We start from the raw sequence: 17,981 nt of genomic DNA on the forward strand, positions 1-17,981 counted from the left end.
TTGAATTGGTAGGAGCTCATATTTGGTCCACAACTCAAGATACTACAAAGCAAAATTTCCAGTCTTTAAAAACAATGAAGTTAGCAAGCAAGACCCAAAGTTCAGTGTGTCTGCTCCCTTCTAATATGACGGACACAACTTTAAAATTGTCATTCAAGCAGGGAATTAGACCTCACTTTTCACACCACAGACCTGTGTGAAATTCAATATAATCATCCCTTTCCTTTGGCATTGCATTCCAAAGGAAGGTTCAGAGCTGAGGATTCAGTCAGAAGACCTGTGTCAAGCCCCCATCCAGTTCTCATCCTGTGTGGCTCCATGTAAGGTGGCTAAAACTCATCCTATCCCTCTGCATTTCACCTCAACATAGCCTAGAAATTTATTGAAGAGGAGGTTTCTGAGGATCACTCTGTTAGATAAAATGCAAGGGGAGCTTAAGGCCCAACTCCAGGTCTGCATTGCTCTGACTGGACACCAAAAGCTGGAAACTTGTGTGGAAATTCCTTTGCTGAACTTTCTCCTCTATTCTCATTTTCTTCCATTTTCATATGCCAGGTAATTTCCACAAACCAGTATTGAATAGAATAGAATAATACAGTAACAGGTTATTCCTCCACAATGTGTTGTTGCAGACAATTCTCTTCCCACACAACATGGCTGAATGAATCAGTCTAGATTCAAACATGAATCTTAAACATTCAGTTTATTGAAAAAGTTGCAAAAGTTTAAACAAATTGCATGTGTAAGATTCATACCAACTTCTGTGCATTTAGCTTTCACTGGATGAGCTAACCTCTGCTTGTATAACTCTCATTTGCATTGCTAAGTTTCCAAGATAAATCAAGATGATTTATGGAAAGACTGAGGAGCTTTACGTATAGGTATCTAGAAATTTCATATTACTTAGCTAGCATCTCATGCAATTAAACAAGTTTAAGCTTCCAAATTCCTATCAAAACCAGGATGTTTTTGGAAGGATGGACAACTGTACAAATTTGCCATCAATCTACAATTTTTTGAGAGCAAACTCCAAAGTACTGTAATATTATTGAAAAAAATTTTTCGTATTACAGTCCTTACAGGCTCTAGGAAAAGGAAATCTGCAAAAACTTTTTTTTTTAATCCACAATGAGATTCAAGTAGACAATGTTTTGCATGGTTTTCAGCTGTCACTAATTATCCTTAAACTAATTCAGTTCTCAGTAAAATTATACAGTATACAATAAAGAACTCTTCTTGTCTAATATTTTTCCTTTAAATAATCTAGGTGCTAATTAAAACCAGGGGAAAAATATTTTGTAAAGTCTTAATTCTATCATCATAGCACAATGTAGCAATTAAATATGAAGATTTATATGAATGTTGCCAACCTCATGGGATCCATGAAAATGTTTTTCTTTGTCTCAGTGCGTTCTGCCTAAGGAAACCAATCTACGTATGTCAGGTAGAGGAACATCTACAATGGCTAAACAGATCAGTAAAAGCACTGAAATACAGAAGTTCATCCTGAACATTGACTCTGCTTGGAAATCAAAAGCAGAATGGAGAATTAATTAGAAAATTACACAGTCCAGTCAAGAAAGTCAGAGGTACCAGCTATGAACATATGCTTAGTATGGCTGCCAAGAGCAGCTGGAAGAAAATTCACCTTAACAAAGTGAGAAAATGGCAGGAAATCCCACACTCTTTAACTTTAACCTCTGCATTATTTTTATCTGATAATAAGGCCGATACTGATGAAGGGTTTTAATGTAATGATCACTGTGAAGTGGTGCCCACTCATGACAGTAGAACACAAAGAAAACTTCTTGCGATAAGGAAACTTCTGACAAACAGTTAAAGGGAAAGTGGGTTAATTTCCTTATACTTAGTACACAGATGAGGAGAAGAGAAATGCTGTACTACCCCAGTTTGAACTGACCAAATGGTAACTTCCCAAGTTTATCTTACAACACTGAGTGTTCAGCAGCAATCTTAAAGAGTGAACTGCATCTAAAAATAGTGCCCCATCAAAAAGATTTCTTTGGAGCCAGCACTTCTCAAGTCTAATCAAAAAGGAATCTTGGCACTGTTCATATTGACTATTCATAACCATTTTCAGTTGTTAAATATTCACCAAAATTGTTAAATTTTCACCAAAATTCTCCAGCACAGTATTATTTATGCTTGAGGAAATTAACTGTGTATTTGGTCAAACCAGAATTATATAAAAACATACTTCTTTCTTCATTCTGAGAAATTGCAGTTGCATAAGAAGGTCTTAATTAAATGAAAATAATCTGGATTCTCTGCTGGTTTGAAACGACGTTTTGTTCCAAAATGGAAGCTACTAATAATTAAAAAAAAAAAAAAAATAGAAGTCATTTATAAAACTAAAAGTAATCATTTAGTTACCTGGGGCCAAAAATTTACTGGTGAATGAGAAAAGCTAAGATGCTTTAGATGATTTCCTGAGCTGTAAAAACCCTGTCCTTCTAGCTCTATACCCTTAATTTTAATATCTCAGATTGCCTCTGTACATTTCCAGGTTTTCAATGTCTGGTTTTGATGTTTTCTTTTCCACTTTGTCTGATTTTAGTAATTTACCAATTGTTAGACTGAAGCAGTGGCTGCAGATGGGTCCCAGAATCTTGAAGAAACTTAACGAATTAGGGAGGTCCTCCACCTTGTGACCAAGCATTCAGGATTAATTCCCTGCCTATTTGCACAGCCAGGTCATGGCTGCATGGGAATGCCATAACTCTTATCCGTAAGTATTTCCTGCTGAGATGAGATGAGATGGGATTTTATCCCATGTTAGGTCATTAGTAGGTCTACTAACCTTTTCCTGTCTGGAAATCATTGATTCCAGAGTCCCCTTAAGTTGATATATCAGATGGTATGATGGGCTTCTAAACCCTAGTTTTATGCAAAGTTCCTATTAGGGTATTTCTCTTTTAAAAACAGAACTGCAAAGTGATTAATTTCTTCAACTCTTTAATTGAGAAATGATGTGGCAGCAGCTTAAGTTTTTCCTCGCATCAGAGAAGTGTTGCAGATATAATTTCATTATCACTACATGAATTTCCAGTTAACCCTTCGCATATCTACTGATATGTGTTTTTAAGGTCACCTCAGTTGGTTGTGATCTCTTTTGTCCTCAGCTATTTGTGGATTCAGTTCCTTCTCCCCTGTACTTTGCATATTTTTTTCTGCTCACAAGTTGGTAATTTTGATTCCTAAGGCTTTTCTTAGCTGTCCCAAACTATTTCAATAATAGCTGAAACAGCCAGATGGAACAGCGTTGTTTCATTCTGATCATGGAATGAAACAATTAACACTCTAAAGTTTTCAAGGCAATTCTGATAAATAAAGGTCTTGAAGGAAACTGTAAAATACAGCAGAAAATCCTGCCCATTGCTACACAAAAACTATGGGGCATCTGAACTGCCTTTATTTGCTGTAACTCCAGACCGAAAACTCTGGAGAACATCTGAGGCATGTGGTCTTCCTATGGACCTCCTCACCCCCAGGACTGGACAAAGAACTAGATAGCTTAGCACTAGACTAGTTTACTTTCTTTCTTCATGCTGTCTTCTATGCTTCCAGCCATCATATTTAAATCAGTGGGAACATCTGCAGAGAGCAGAACAAATTAAAGAATTGTTTACTTTAGAGTTTAGCATAGAAAACAATATTATGCAATCCTAAGTATCTTGCATTTATTTTTCATGTCCTATTAGCATACATTATTGCTTGTGGAAATGGCTGTAAGAGACAGATAAATGAAAAAGTACAAATAGATTATTCTACCTTCTTGACCTCAAAAAGAGTTTCCTCTATTTAGCAGAATTTTTAAAAACAAAATTCTTGTATAACCGTCTTATCTTACATTATCATCTGCTGGAATAAGACAAATGTAGACAAAACAATTTGCTTCTGTAGGACAGTGCAACATAAGTAGATTAATGGAAGGTCAGTTATAAAATCTTTCAAGATTTGAGATATGCAAAAAAGGATGGCACTTTCTGTGGCTGATAAACAATTAAACATTAACTACTGAAAAAATACCATTCACTCTGGCTTTTATTTCACATTATTTATAAAAATATTTCATTAAAATGTGGAAACTAGTTTACATTTTTAGCACTTGTCTTTAATGGGTTGAAGTATGGTAAGCTTAAGCAACAAAGTTGCAGTATCTAGATAATCTTCCAATCAGTAAAATATAACCAGTGTGAGCTTCAGTCATATGAGTTGTCTAATTCCAGTTTTAGTAGAAGGGTCAGGTTCCAAGTATAAGCATAAATAATACCTCTCATGGAATTAGACAGTCATCTGCCATGCTACCAAATACCTGGAAAAACAGCCCATAACAGCAGACACATCAAGACCTTTCTTTCTATTCTCTCTGCTTAAGTGTTCATTAAAACAATTCACATCCTGCTACAATAATAACAAACTCTTTGAGTATTTTGTTTCTGTTGTTATTGCTCATTTGAAAGCACACTTCTTGCATTTGTCTGTGGGAAAGAAATGTAAGGTGCATTTTTACTCCCTCATCTTTTTAGTAGGACTTTGAAAAGTTGCTTGATTGTCACAGTCATTTAGAAGTGCCCTTATTGTTCTAGTTCAGAGTCCCCAGCCGCTCCCTACAAGCTGGAGCCAGCCCTTTAAGAGGGATGCTCAGCCTGGTGTAGTGTGACAGCGCAGCAGGCCACACACAGGGGCCCGGGGGCCCAGAAGCCAAGAGAGTTGCAAGAAGTGATTGTGGCTCCCCAGGGAACACATTACTCAAACTTTCCTCTGAAGAGAGAGCAAGAAGCTTAGAACTCCCAAGCTCTGCTTTTGTTAGTGGAAAACAAATTGCAACAGTGGCATTCAATGCTGCTTGTTAAAATCTGTAGCTTATCTTTGCAGGAAATTATATCTCCCACTGACTATACAAGTAGTGTGAGCAAGTGGTACAATTTGTTCCACTTTATGCAGAGAAAACCAATTTTTTGCTTTGCAAAACTTTAACTGGAGGCACCTATGTTGCCTCTTGTGACTTCCCCCTAAGCCCTGAAACTCATCTAGGTTGATAAGTTGTTAATATTGTCATCAGGAAGCTGTAGAATAGGTTGTAAAATCTCCAGCCTTCGAGAATATACAAAATCCTTTACCCTTATCTGCAGGAATTACTTATGAAAGGAAAAGACGTGCTGTTATACTCTTGTTTTTTTGGTAACAGGAAGTCCAAAGTAAACCTTAGGAGACATGCAACTCGCCTTAGACTGATCTTCATCTTCCCCAGCAGACCTGGCATTCTCATCCTGCCATTCCAGTCTGGTTTAGGAAAGATCACTCCACCTTTCAAACAGAAGCTCTGGCTAAGGAAATATTCTTGAATAAATTTTTCTATGTTGACTGTACTTTCTGTGCTTCCTAGGCTAAAATGAATGTCCTTATACTTATTACAGTGAGGCTTTTTATTGAGTTAGCAAGTCTCTGTGAAAATTTCTTTTCATTTATGATTAATGTCACTTCCTAACATGTGTCTGAGTTTGATGACATAATATAATCCTTGCAAACTCAAAATCCAGAGGAACTGGCATAGGATATTGTGTCTTTAGGAGTATATTTCTCCTCTTTTGTGCTAGCCAAGAGTCAAAGATATGTCATTTGTGCTCAAGTAAAACAAAAACGAAAGAAAGAAAGAAAGAAAGAAAGAAAGAAAGAAAGAAAGAAAGAAAGAAAGAAAGAAAGAAAGAAAGAAAAGAAAAGAAAGACTTTGAATTCTAAAACATATTTTATTTTGAATTTCATTTGAATATTGAGGCATTATTTTGATCTCACAAATCTATTTGCCCATCCCAAACTCTACCCTTTCCAAAAGAAAATCCTTGAAGCATTTCTGTTTTATTATGCTGCAAGAGAGTTAGAGAAAATTACTTTGGGAAGGAAAAGGTTGAAGAGAAAAGATGTTCCTCTGACACATCTAGGATCTGCTAAAACACGTTAAGTGATCGCAAACATATACCAAAACATCTCTTAAATATCTTTAGTGACAAGAACCTCCCCAACTCCCTAGACCACAAAAGCCAGCACCAATCAGACACTTACATGTCTGGAAAGTTTCCATAATATTCAAGTTGAATTTTCCTACTGCAATTTAATCTCCCCATCCTGTCCAACAGCAATCCGAAGAACAGATCCCACTCTCTCCATGAGAGACTTACAAATTTGAAGACTGCCATTATTTCTCTCTTCCATCATATTTCTTAAACTATCCAGTTTCTTTTAAGCCAGGTTCACAGGTCATTATTTCTGGTTTTATGTTAGACTTCTCAACACTGATAGATTTTTTCACTGGGATGGGATGAAGGTCTTGCAAGAGGAAGGCAGGAAAAAGTGATAGGTTCGGTTTTCCCTTGTCAGTGAACTCAGGATACAACCCAGGAGTTCAAGCCAGCCTTGGCAGGAGTCAGCTCTTCACACTGATTTTTAGAGGTTCTCCTTTGGTCTCTCTAAGTCCTCGTGTTTTCTGAATATGGTGAATAAAAAAGGCACTTTCTCCTCTGACCACTAAAAATTGAGAAGAATAGTAGGATTTTTTTGTCTGTAATTGAAACTTCTCTTTATACATCTCTTGATTTTCTTCGTATATCACAGAATAACAATTGCCTCTTTTTGTAAGTGTGTGATATTGTTGACTTTTGTTCAGCTTGTCATCTCCTATAAGCAGTATTTTCTCTTTCTCAGGTCTCCTGTAGATCTTTCTACACCTTTTTCCCCTAAACATGGATCCTTTCATTCATCCTTGTAGCCTTTAATTCTAATATTTTTCAGATCATTTCTCCAACTAGTGAAAACCACAGTGAATTCTCACTATGTCCTGCATCAATTTGCAGCTCGTTCCGATTTCACTTCATCACTAGGTCATATTACTTGTAAACATAATTAAAATCCTCTTCAGTCAAGGATATCCTGGGCCGCATTAGGAAGAACATTACCATCTGCTTTATTCCTCCTGTCTTCAAATCCCTAGTGAGACCACATGTGGACTTCTGCATCCAGTTTAGTGCACCCCAGTGCAAGAAAAATAAGGACTTGCTGGATCAAGTCTAGCACAGGGCCAAAGAGATGATGAACTGAAGCATCTTAGTTATGAGAAGAGGATAATAACTGCTCAGCCTGGACAAGGAAAGGCTCCCTTGCTGAGGTCACTTTGTCCTGAATGCCTGCATGGCATCACTGGCAATATTAGGCACCAACCTCTTTGCATTCCTAGACCATGACAGCTGATCCTCTTGTGCTGCCAAAGATACCCATTAGTGCTGCATTGCCTAGAGGGACACCACAACCAAATGGGATGGGTTCTCCCTGGGTTCTGAGGCCATACTCTTGATCTCATCTCTCCTTCCAGACTCAAACCTGCCATCAGAGCTGGCCAGCCAGACAGGTGAACTTGCCCTTCAGCTCCCTGGCACCTGAGAACAGCAGCTGATCTGGACAGAAAGACACTAAATGTATGCCTGTCGTAACTGCTCATGGTCCCACACCTCTGTGAACTCTGTCCACTCTAAAGAAGCTAGGGCTGATTCAGTAGCCTTGTAAAGTGGTGGAACCCAAATTTGCTTTTAATTTTCAGTTAATTAGATAATATTTTCATTTAAACTTAATTAACAGTTTCATTAGCTCTAAATAAAGTGTCTAAAACATATATCTATATACTTGTGGATATCTCTTTGATTTTTTTAATCTTTATATTTGGATATATTAATATATAAATAAATTTTAACCAATATTTAATCATATTTGTACTGTCCTTTCTATAAATAGAGGAAAAAATTTTAAAGGTAAATGTCTTTATATAGCAGCACCTTCATGCCCAAAGGAAACAAGCAGCCAGTCAGAGGGTGCTTTCTGATCATTTGGCAATGACAGGTTCAAGAAATGGCAAACTTGCCACATGAAAGCCTGTGAGGGTATGATATTTTTCATGATAATGACTTTGGTGTATATGGTAGTCAGAGACTATTTGTTCTGTTGTACGTCAGGGTAAACTGGAAGCGGCCACTGGTCCTGCCAGCCAGCCAGAGAGCTGCAAACACTTCTTCTCTCCCATTTTACCAAAGGGGACAGAAGGAGGTGGAGTAAAAAGCATGCATGACCAGAGGAAGGCTGAGACTTCCAGGGCAAGTAGGTCATGGAACAGCCAGGAGGGGTGGCCCTTCCCTCAAAGGCAAGGGACGCCCACCACTGATAATGTTGGATCAAAGACATCCTTACCCTCCTGCTGAGGATGGTGGAAGACAATTTCCAAAGGGAATAGCAGCCACTGTGATGTCTGAGGGAGAAGATGTCAGAGCTTCATGATGAGATTACTCCATAAACAGATAAGTCTAAAGTAAATTGTTCACAATCAATTGATGTCAAACCAAAGTTCAGCCGAACTGGGTACTAAGAGTGCAAATTACCAGTGACTATTCCATAATTTCTTTGGGCAGCTCTATTCTTTCAAAACAAGACAAATCAATGTAGCCAGATACATAACACTGCATGTCAGGATATCTTTTTCATGTATATATAGTTTTACCTTCATTTTCTTTTCAGAAAACATTATCAGCCACAGCAGCTCAATTTGCAAGCCTCCTTGAGAGGAAAGAAAGAATTAAACATTTCTTCTTTTGCAGGATCTTGTCCTTATCAAGACTGACTCGTTTTTTGATCTTGGTTACTCGCTGACTGTGATTAGTTTGTCCTGCAGGTTTTCATGACAAATTTTATTGAGTGCTTTAATAGCAGTTTTTCATATACATCTGTCTCTTATTCCTTCTCTTTTCAGATCACTAATGTGATAAAATTTGAGTAGTCTAGAATGATAAGGAAACAATTCATACTAATTTTCCTGCAGCTTCAAGCATGGTTTGTGATATCTTCTTTTGTCTTACATGAAAGGTTTTCTATTAATGTTTTCTGAGAGATTTTCTGAATAGCTTGCTGTATTTAATCAGCATTTCATTTTTCACATGACTGTTAAACATGATCAGTTCCCAGTAGACCTAATTTGAGGTTATAGTTTTAATGCTACTATTGTTTTCGCAACTGTGTAATGGTTTTGCTGAGTGAAATCATGTGGGCAAAAAACCTGCTCATCTGAACTTGAGGCAAAGGCCAATTAGTTTTGGAACATTTTAATTGTAGTTCCTACCTAACAGCTAGGAACTAAAGGTCAGGAATATTTGCAGCAAAACCAAAACAGGTTTTGATGCAAACCTCATGCAAATCTCAAATCTCTCTCTCTTTGTCGTTAGACAAAGAAATATGATTATCGAATTTTCTCCAGTACCTATTAGTGTAGGGGAAAAAGGGCAGTTTGGATACAAATATTTTTATGTCAGCTCTCTTATTGATTACCTTGTCTTACTGATTAATAAGTGTTAAGGCTGAAAGAACTAGTAAGCAAATATGTAATATGAAGTCTCTTTTCCCTTATTTTCATCAGATTAATGTCTTTGCCTTATTTTCTTTGGATTCAAGCTTGGATGATGACAATGATATTTGTTGATTTTCGGCTGTTGAATGCATAACATACTTCCTGCACTGCCTATTGCAAGTTTTCACACTTTCCAGATATATAGTTCTTTCTGCACAGACTTACAAGTTGATGTCAGGGAAGCTTATAAAATTGAGAGAAATATTATATTCAAATGAGGTTTACTTTCTAAAACAGTTTAACCAGAGAAATCAATTAAAGCAAATAAAATTCTATCTGCATTTGAATATCAATTTGTGAAGTCAAATGGAATTGGTAGTACATGAATGATTTAAGAATTCATGAGGTTTTAGAAGGATAACCCAGAATGTGCAATCATGCATTTAGTCAGGCAAGAGGTCTCAGGCTTGAGGAGTTACCGTGAGCAGCAATCCCATCCAAGGGGAGAGGCCCCAACTGCAGATCCCTGAAGATCCTCTGCTCTGAGCAGGATGGACTCAACAGACCCCCTCTGGCGAGTCTCCATTCAAACCTTGTTGAGCCTGATCTGTGGCCAGATACGGTCACTTCAGCCAGGGCCAGTCAGTGTTACAAGGCTGAAACCAAACATCACATGGCTGAGGTCAGACACAAGTCACTGACTGGTGGGCCTTGATCCCTGCTAGAGCAGGTGCACCTGCCATGGATGAAATTTTCCACTCAGGACTCATAAGATTAGGGAAAACCTGTAAATCAGGGAAGAATGGTTTCTCAGAAACAGACGTCGCTTAGTTTTTACAGCTGTTGATAAGACTATCTAATCAAGTAAGTGCCACCAAGATAATCTTGCCTAATAGAAGGGGTAAGGCCAAAACGATAAAGATTATTTGCTGAAGGTAAGTGCCTACTTTCAAATTCCTATAATTTGCAACAATTTATTTTCTACATCCTATGCTCCAAATACAAGGCCTCAACCACTACAGAGACCTACTTTTCACCGCATCTCTTCCTTCTCTTTGTTTTCCATAATGCTATCGGACCGTGTCCTTTTATGTTACCAAACCTTTCTCCTAATCTTGCCTTTATGTTCTCTGCCAAGCCATTTTCTAGTAAGTCCTTGAAATAACGTCTGTTCTCATGCCACATCTCATACCGACAGTCTCCTCCCACATTCCTACATAGCTTCCACTCAGCATCAGTAACCTTGACAGCCATTCTCATCCAATTCGTGAAATCTTGCTTTCCCATTTCCTGAGAGCAAATAAATCCCAGAATTAGGGTCCCAGCTCTACCCAGCACTTCCAAGCAATGGACCTGCAGAGTATACCAGGTTCCTCTGTCAGAAAGCACATTTCAAAACACAGTAAATTTCTGTGCCACCTTTGCATTCTTGGACACTAACTTCATCTCTTACAAATTTTCCTTCATCCAGGGCTGAACAAAGCATTACTGGTTGTGCTCAACAACATAGCCCTGTGTGATCCTCCTTTTTTCCCAAAGAAAAATGGATTTCTTTGTGGGAGAAATAAAACTTCTGACTCTATAAAAGCACTATTACTACCAGTGATAACCTTTCGTTTGTTTTCACAATTACTAACATTTCAGTTTTTAAAAGCAAATGCCATAAATGTTCCCCAAATCATTTTTAATGTGGCAGGACTTTGTTATTCTTTCTTAAACTCTGACACTATATTAACCAATCCAGCTTCCTTTTTTATTCCCTTCCTCCTTTTTCTTGACTTGTATGTTTATGTTTCAAGAGTTTTATCCACAGATGGATGGATAGGTAAGTGGGTGTCAATGTGCCATCACATATATACAAATATATTTACAGATACATATTCAAGCATATGCATTAAAAAAAAACACAGAATATTTTTCAGTCCCAGGACTATTATGATACAACAGGTATCATAGCAGTAATGACACCTTTTCTCTACAACATTAGTTAAAAAACACTCAGTCACATCTAGTGGTGTCCACAGCCAAAATCCTACCTTGCATCAGTCTACCAGCAACAATGGTCCTTTGTCCTTGAAGGATATGCTCTGCATTTACTACCCTAGTAACTTGTCTTCTAAATATAATTTTGACACCATAAGCATTTTAAATATTTAACAGAAACAGAAAAATATTTGCAGCACTATTACAAATGTATTCAGTCATGTATTGACTCTGCTGGTGCACCACTCCTCAGAGCAGATAGCATTTCCTGATCTTTTTTTTTGTTCCTAATTATGCTAAAACATTCACAACATATCAGAGAGGTAATGAGTCTTTGAATTCCTACATTGGACCTAAATAGTGTGTAACAAGATAGTATAAAAGTGTAGAGAGTTTGGGAATTTACTGTAATCACAGTTTGTGATGTCACCACTGTGTGAAGCGTGTGAATGTGGTTTGATGCCCTCAGGAAATAGCACACAGTCCTAAAAAAGCCCCACCACAACAAAAACCCTCCAAAACTAAACAATGAAGGTCTGGGACTTCAGATAGTGTTCATATCTTGAATTTCATCCAGAAGCAAATGGAAAACCAGAGAATCACAGAATCAACTAGGTTGGAAAAGACATCTGAGATCATTGCATTCCAACCCTTGACCAAACACCACCATGTCAACTAGACCATGACACTGAGTGCCATGTCCAATTGTTTCTTTAACACCTCCAGGTATGATGACTGCACCAGCTTCCTAGGCAACCCATTCCAATGTTTAACAACCCTTTCTGTGAAGCAATTCTCCTGACATCAAGCCTGAACCTCCACAGATGCAGCTTGAGGCTGTGTTCTCTCATCCTGTCACAGGTTATCTGGAAGAAGAGACAGATCCCCAGCTGGCTACAACCCCCTTTCAGGTAAATTGTAGAGAGCAGTAAAGTCACCCCTGAACTTCCTTTTCTCCAGCTGCTCCTCATAAGACTTGTGCTCCAGACCCTTCACCAGCTCCATTGCCCTTCTCTGGATTCACTCCAGCACCTCAATGTTCTTCTTGCAGTGAGGCACCCAGAACTGAACTCAGTACTCAGGGTGTGGCCTCATCAGTGCTGAGTACAGGGGAAGAATCATTCCCCTAGTCCTGTTAACCACACCGTTCTTGATACAAGCCTGGATGACATTGGTTTTCTTGGTCACCTGGGCACACCCTGGCTCACATTCAGCTGCTGACCAGCAGTCCCCAGGTCCTTTCCCACCAGGCAGAGTTCCAGGAACTCTCCCTCCCGACTTCTTGCCACAGTAGCTCTGCATGGGCCTGCTGTTGTCGAAGTGTGGGACCCAGCAGCTGGCCCTGTTGAACCTTATACCGCTGATCTCAGTCCATCTCTCCAGCCTGTCCAGATCCCTCAGCAGAGCCTTCTTAACCTACAGGAAATTGACTGTCTCATGGAAACTGGTGTCATCCACTAATTTACTGAGAGTATACTCAGTCTCCTTATCCAGGATGAGAATAATAAATAAAAGTAAATAGAGATAATTCAGACCTGCTAGTGTTGGTTAAAAATCAATATGCCAACACGTTGAAAAAGCTGGAGTTTATGAGTGTACTATATATCCTTGTGTATTCAAGATGATAAATAATATGCTAACCTTTAGATGATCCCGATAGTGCAGAATCTTTTCTACAGGACATACACTATTGGTCATTGATGGCGAGATGGTTGAAATATTCCCTCCTGCTCCTCTCTAGTTATCAAGCAGAATCTAAATTGAGTTCTTATGGCTTCCCAATATTTTGATAGAGCCAAGAACACAAAATGTTTTTTCTTTTAACAACTTACAGCCATACAGAAGGAATTTCTAGAATGACTTTCACAGTAACTGTGGTGTTTCATGCCAGTTCTCTGTACTCCCAGTAGCATTCATGTACCTTATGGTGTGAATGTAAGAGCAATTAAGTTAAAAGGCAAACATTTTTCTTCAATGAGAAATTAATTTCCCATCTTAAATGAAGTAACTGGATGAATGACTTTGAACAAGCACCTCTTTCTGTCTCTTGACTCACATCTCTGACTTTACAACACTCACTACAGCCCATCCCATTCATTTCTGGGGACAAGAAGCAACCAGCCCATCAAGGAGAGAAGGGAACAAAGGAAACTAAAGAATATTTCCATGAGGAAGTGACTTTCCAGTAGAGATTATAGTGTCCCAGACCTTTTGGAAAGCCATTGGTGGGATGTCAAAACAGAAAAAAAAAAAAATGTTGAATGATTAGCTTTAATTCTTGGATGAGCCACTGGAATGACTGTAATTTAGGAACTTTTCTTCTAAAACCAGCTATCCCCTTTATGGATGTTGGAGAGACTAATTTTTATAAGCAAAAAAGAAAAAAGGGTGATCTGGCTCAGATTTAAGATTCCAGAACTTGATTAGTCTGGCTGTTTAAAAAAAAAAAAAAAACCTTGAATAAATCTTTATGTGAAACCCTGATTGAAGTGTTTGTTTTCAGGAAAATAAGTTATTAATTTGACATTTCCTTATTTATAAGTTATTGTGATGAGCTGTGATTCAAAACAAGCAAGAGTCATCAGCCCTTAAATGAAAATACTCTCTCACCTGTAAACAATCATCTTCATTGACAGTGCTTTTAGAATCCCAAAGAAGATTAAAAGAATAATTTTCAAAGAAGAATTTTCAATAATTTCTTTCCAAGAAACTCTGCCTAGAGAAATCTGAAAAAATGTGTTTGAAAAGACCGTTAAGTGCTCTCTCCTTTTCTCATATTTTGTTTCTTTAATATTTAAATACTGTGATTTGCTCTTCTAGAGTATGACTACTTACTTTTTCTTCTAAGATTACTTTATGCTTAACCCTTTGAATTAAGCAACTGAACAACTAGATAGCTTATTTACAACCCTGATGTAGCCTTTCATTTTCCATAACTCCTGCTTTTCTACAAATAAGGAAAAGATAGACATTACGTATCTCAGACAATGACGGGGACAGTGGAAATTTCTTCTTTGCAAGAGCTAGCTGAACTATATCTTAAATGAAATTTTAGACTTAAACCTGACATCCAGCTTTCAGCCCTTGCAAAGTATTAGGCCCCTGTGGGTCTGTATTCCCTGTCTTTACAACTTTGAGGAATTACATTGAAATAGTGAGGTTGCAACACACATTTTCAAACTTATTTGTAAGGCAGAGTTTTAAATTATAACTCATGTTAGGGAAAGCTAGTTGTGCTTTGATATTTGCAAGGTCTCAAGCTCATGCTCCATGACATTATGCTTACGTATTATAATCCAAACAACTTCACTGGAGTTGCAATAGCTGTTACTGGACTACAGTAAACCCACTGTATCAGATAGAAGATTCTGTCTGTGTACTGTGCTTATATGTACAAAAAGTATGGCAATGAAAAGATGAATTCAGTGAGTAGGAGGATCTCCAAGAGTAATACTGACCCTGCTTCCTAAGTAAACAGAGTCAATAACTATTTCAAATTAAAACCACTAATTCTGAATCAGGCAACCTAAGTGGCAATGATATTAAAGTACAAATTACTCTTATTTCAAAATTATACAAAATTCAGAATCTTTAAATAAGAATCCTTGCACACATTTAATTCCTAATTAATGTTGCTTCTGAGGGCTGAAGAAAGAGTCACCTCACAAAGAAGCTTTAGTGTCAGTCCCTGTATGTACAGACAGTGCTGCCATGCCATGGAAACTGTGTTTTTAAATATAGAAACAGTGCATCTGTATGACTTACTTTAAAGTAGAGCTGTGTTTTCAGTCAGTGGCATCTGCCAGATTGTGGGTGATGCTAGATCATGGCAATATGGTTAAGTTTGTGAGTTTGTGTATAATTTCATTACGGGGAAAAGAATGTGTTTCACTGCCAGAAAAGGAGGAGAGAATGAAAGAGTGAAAAGAGCTACTCAGTGAAGAGAAATTCTGCAACACAAAGCTGGAACAGCTTCCATATTCAGAATTTGGATGGTGAGAAGTAGTGAGGAAAATATTTACTGTAGCTTTTCATCTTGACCTCATTCTTCTGGTTTTATGTGATTTAACCAGTTGTCTTAAAAGTTGCACATCTTCTAGTGTACCATAAGAATATCTTTCATCTTTGTTATTATCAGACCAAATATTAAATTTCAGTTTCACAAATTTTCAATGCATTTAAATCTTCCTATGTTGCAACTAATGTTGTTTTCCGTCTAGGCTTAAACCACAACAATGGTATAGATATTATGGGGTTATAGAGTTATTCCATTACAAAAAGAAAACTGAGAATTTAGCCTAAAAGGAAAAGTTAGCAGTTTAGCCTCTCTTTTCCCCTAGGTGAGTTTTTCTGCATGCTCCCTTTCCCCTTTCCCCCATCCTTGCTATGTTCTCTCAGTGAATCACACAATTCAGTCCACCTCACACAAAGAAGCAGGAGCCCTCCTTACAATACTCAATACTTCATATAAACCTTCTGCTTTGAACATGCTGGTTACTGTACTGCACAGGGCTATGTCCCACATCATTGAATGGTTGCAGGAGGTTTCTTCTGGAAGCACAGAAAACTTTTCACTTTCTCTGCTGAAATGGTGGCCAAAATAAGCTCTTCACTTCTGAATAAATGAGATGTTCATTAAAAAAAGCTGTCATGCCAGTCTTAGCACACTGGACTTGCCTGATAGGTAAGAGCAGCAACAGCAGAATAGCTTTTTCCACACCCTATATTCATTCCCAATACAGAAATACTAACTAGTTTTGGTACATTTGTATAATTTTCCAGAAGCGTAGGCACCATAGAGGATAGGATTGTTTACCCTGGTTAAAGGTCCCTGTGAAGCTAAAGTTTCATATAACCTCACTAATTTTAATGTTTTCAGGTTACAGCCTGAGACATTTCTCACTGATGGAATGAAAATAGTGCTGGTAAGTTTAGCTCTCTGACTCATCCACCAGTGATGAGGGGGAGAATGTTGCCTTCTAACTCATTCACTTTCTGTGGTCTAGTGTTCAGCCACGACATCTTGGCTTGTGCCTACTTTATCTGGGACTTCCAGATGATCTCTTATCCAAATACAGGACAAGCCCAGGAATGCTAAGCTTCCAATATCATTTGCATAAGACGCAATGCAATTGGAATTGCCTTTACTCTAGCTCCATCTTCAGTAGAGTTCAGACCAGCTGAGTGTGTCTGTCCCTTGATGTACAAGAAGTTTAGTTCAGATACTAGAATAGTTTGCTGATTGTGGATTACATTTACTGGGGGAGAGTGGAGCAGGTAAAATAGATTCAACATTTTGGAAAAAAACTTAGAAACAAGTTGAAAATATTTTCAAATATTTTCAGAGATAAGATCTTGTGCTTTTTCTCTTTTTCTCAAGAGATGCTTCATTTTGACAACGCCAGAAAGCTCCTAGCTTAATTCATCAAAATGTACTTTAATTATGCAGTTGATGAGAGGTGACTTCTCATTTAGAAGCACATCAGCCATTGCATCAACCTCCCACACAGATATAAAAATATGAGAACTGGAAATATAAAGTCAGAAAAAGAAAGCAATGTAATGGATCATTAATTCCTATGGCGGGTTGCCGCATAATTAGGGAAATGTGACAGACTTCAGTATATCCAAAAATGTAAAACCAAAATTTCTTAAGAATCAAAATTAGGAATTAATCAACCTAGAAATATTCAAGATCTTTTTGTCAGTCTAGAAGCATAATATCTCAGCATTAGGAAAAGAAGACAGAGTTTTCGTCTGTAAATTGAAATACTGGGAAAACAGGCTCATATACTCCAGCACAAAATCTCTTTGCTGCAAGCAATGTTCACTCCTGTCTAGAAGAAGGCAATATTGTTGTCATTGTGAACAAATGTTACGATCTGTCCAATGATAAGTCTGGACAACATTGTGTTAAAGAATGGATCAGCTGCTCACATATGAGAAATTGTGGGGTAAGAAGCTTTGATTTTATTAGTTTTGTGAAAAGACACAAGCAAAATATAATTTTCTTTCCTCCATTTCAATCCCCAGGAAGTTGAGAAAAGCTCCTAAAATTAAAAGATGTGTATGAATTAAGTTACTGTGGTGGTCTTGGACTGGCAAGAGACTGAAGCAAGGCAGAAAATGGTTTCTTGTAGCTTAAAAGGGATCAACTGATGAATGCATTAGGCCACTGGCAGCCAAAGAGTGTAGGAATGGATTTGTTTAGTTCAGTGATTTGATTATACCCACTGAAGCTCATTAAGGAACAATATTGTTTATAATCATTTTCCATTTGTTGAAACCAACAGAAAATGTGCCATGAAATCTCCCAGAATATCTGTTTCTTATTTAAAAGAGGAAAAAGGAAAAAGTAATAGTCTCAAATGCGAGCAGTTGTGTGTCATCAGATCTTGTAGACAGGGAAAAATAGATTTGCCCCAAAACAATAATTGGGTGCTTCTGAAGGATGTGGAAACCAGTCTTGTGTTGCAAGGATGAGATGTGTAATGTGTAAGTAGCCATTATGTAGCCATTGTAGATTCAAAACTATATATAGCATCACATGTAGAGTATATAATTTCTGAGAGATTCCAGAAGGATTTTATATATTCAA

The sequence above is a fragment of the Chamaea fasciata genome, unplaced genomic scaffold (genome assembly GCF_029207755.1).
Source record: "Chamaea fasciata isolate MVZ Bird 193981 ecotype frontalis unplaced genomic scaffold, bChaFas1.0.hap1 SCAF_3, whole genome shotgun sequence".
Lineage (NCBI taxonomy): Eukaryota > Metazoa > Chordata > Aves > Passeriformes > Sylviidae > Chamaea > Chamaea fasciata.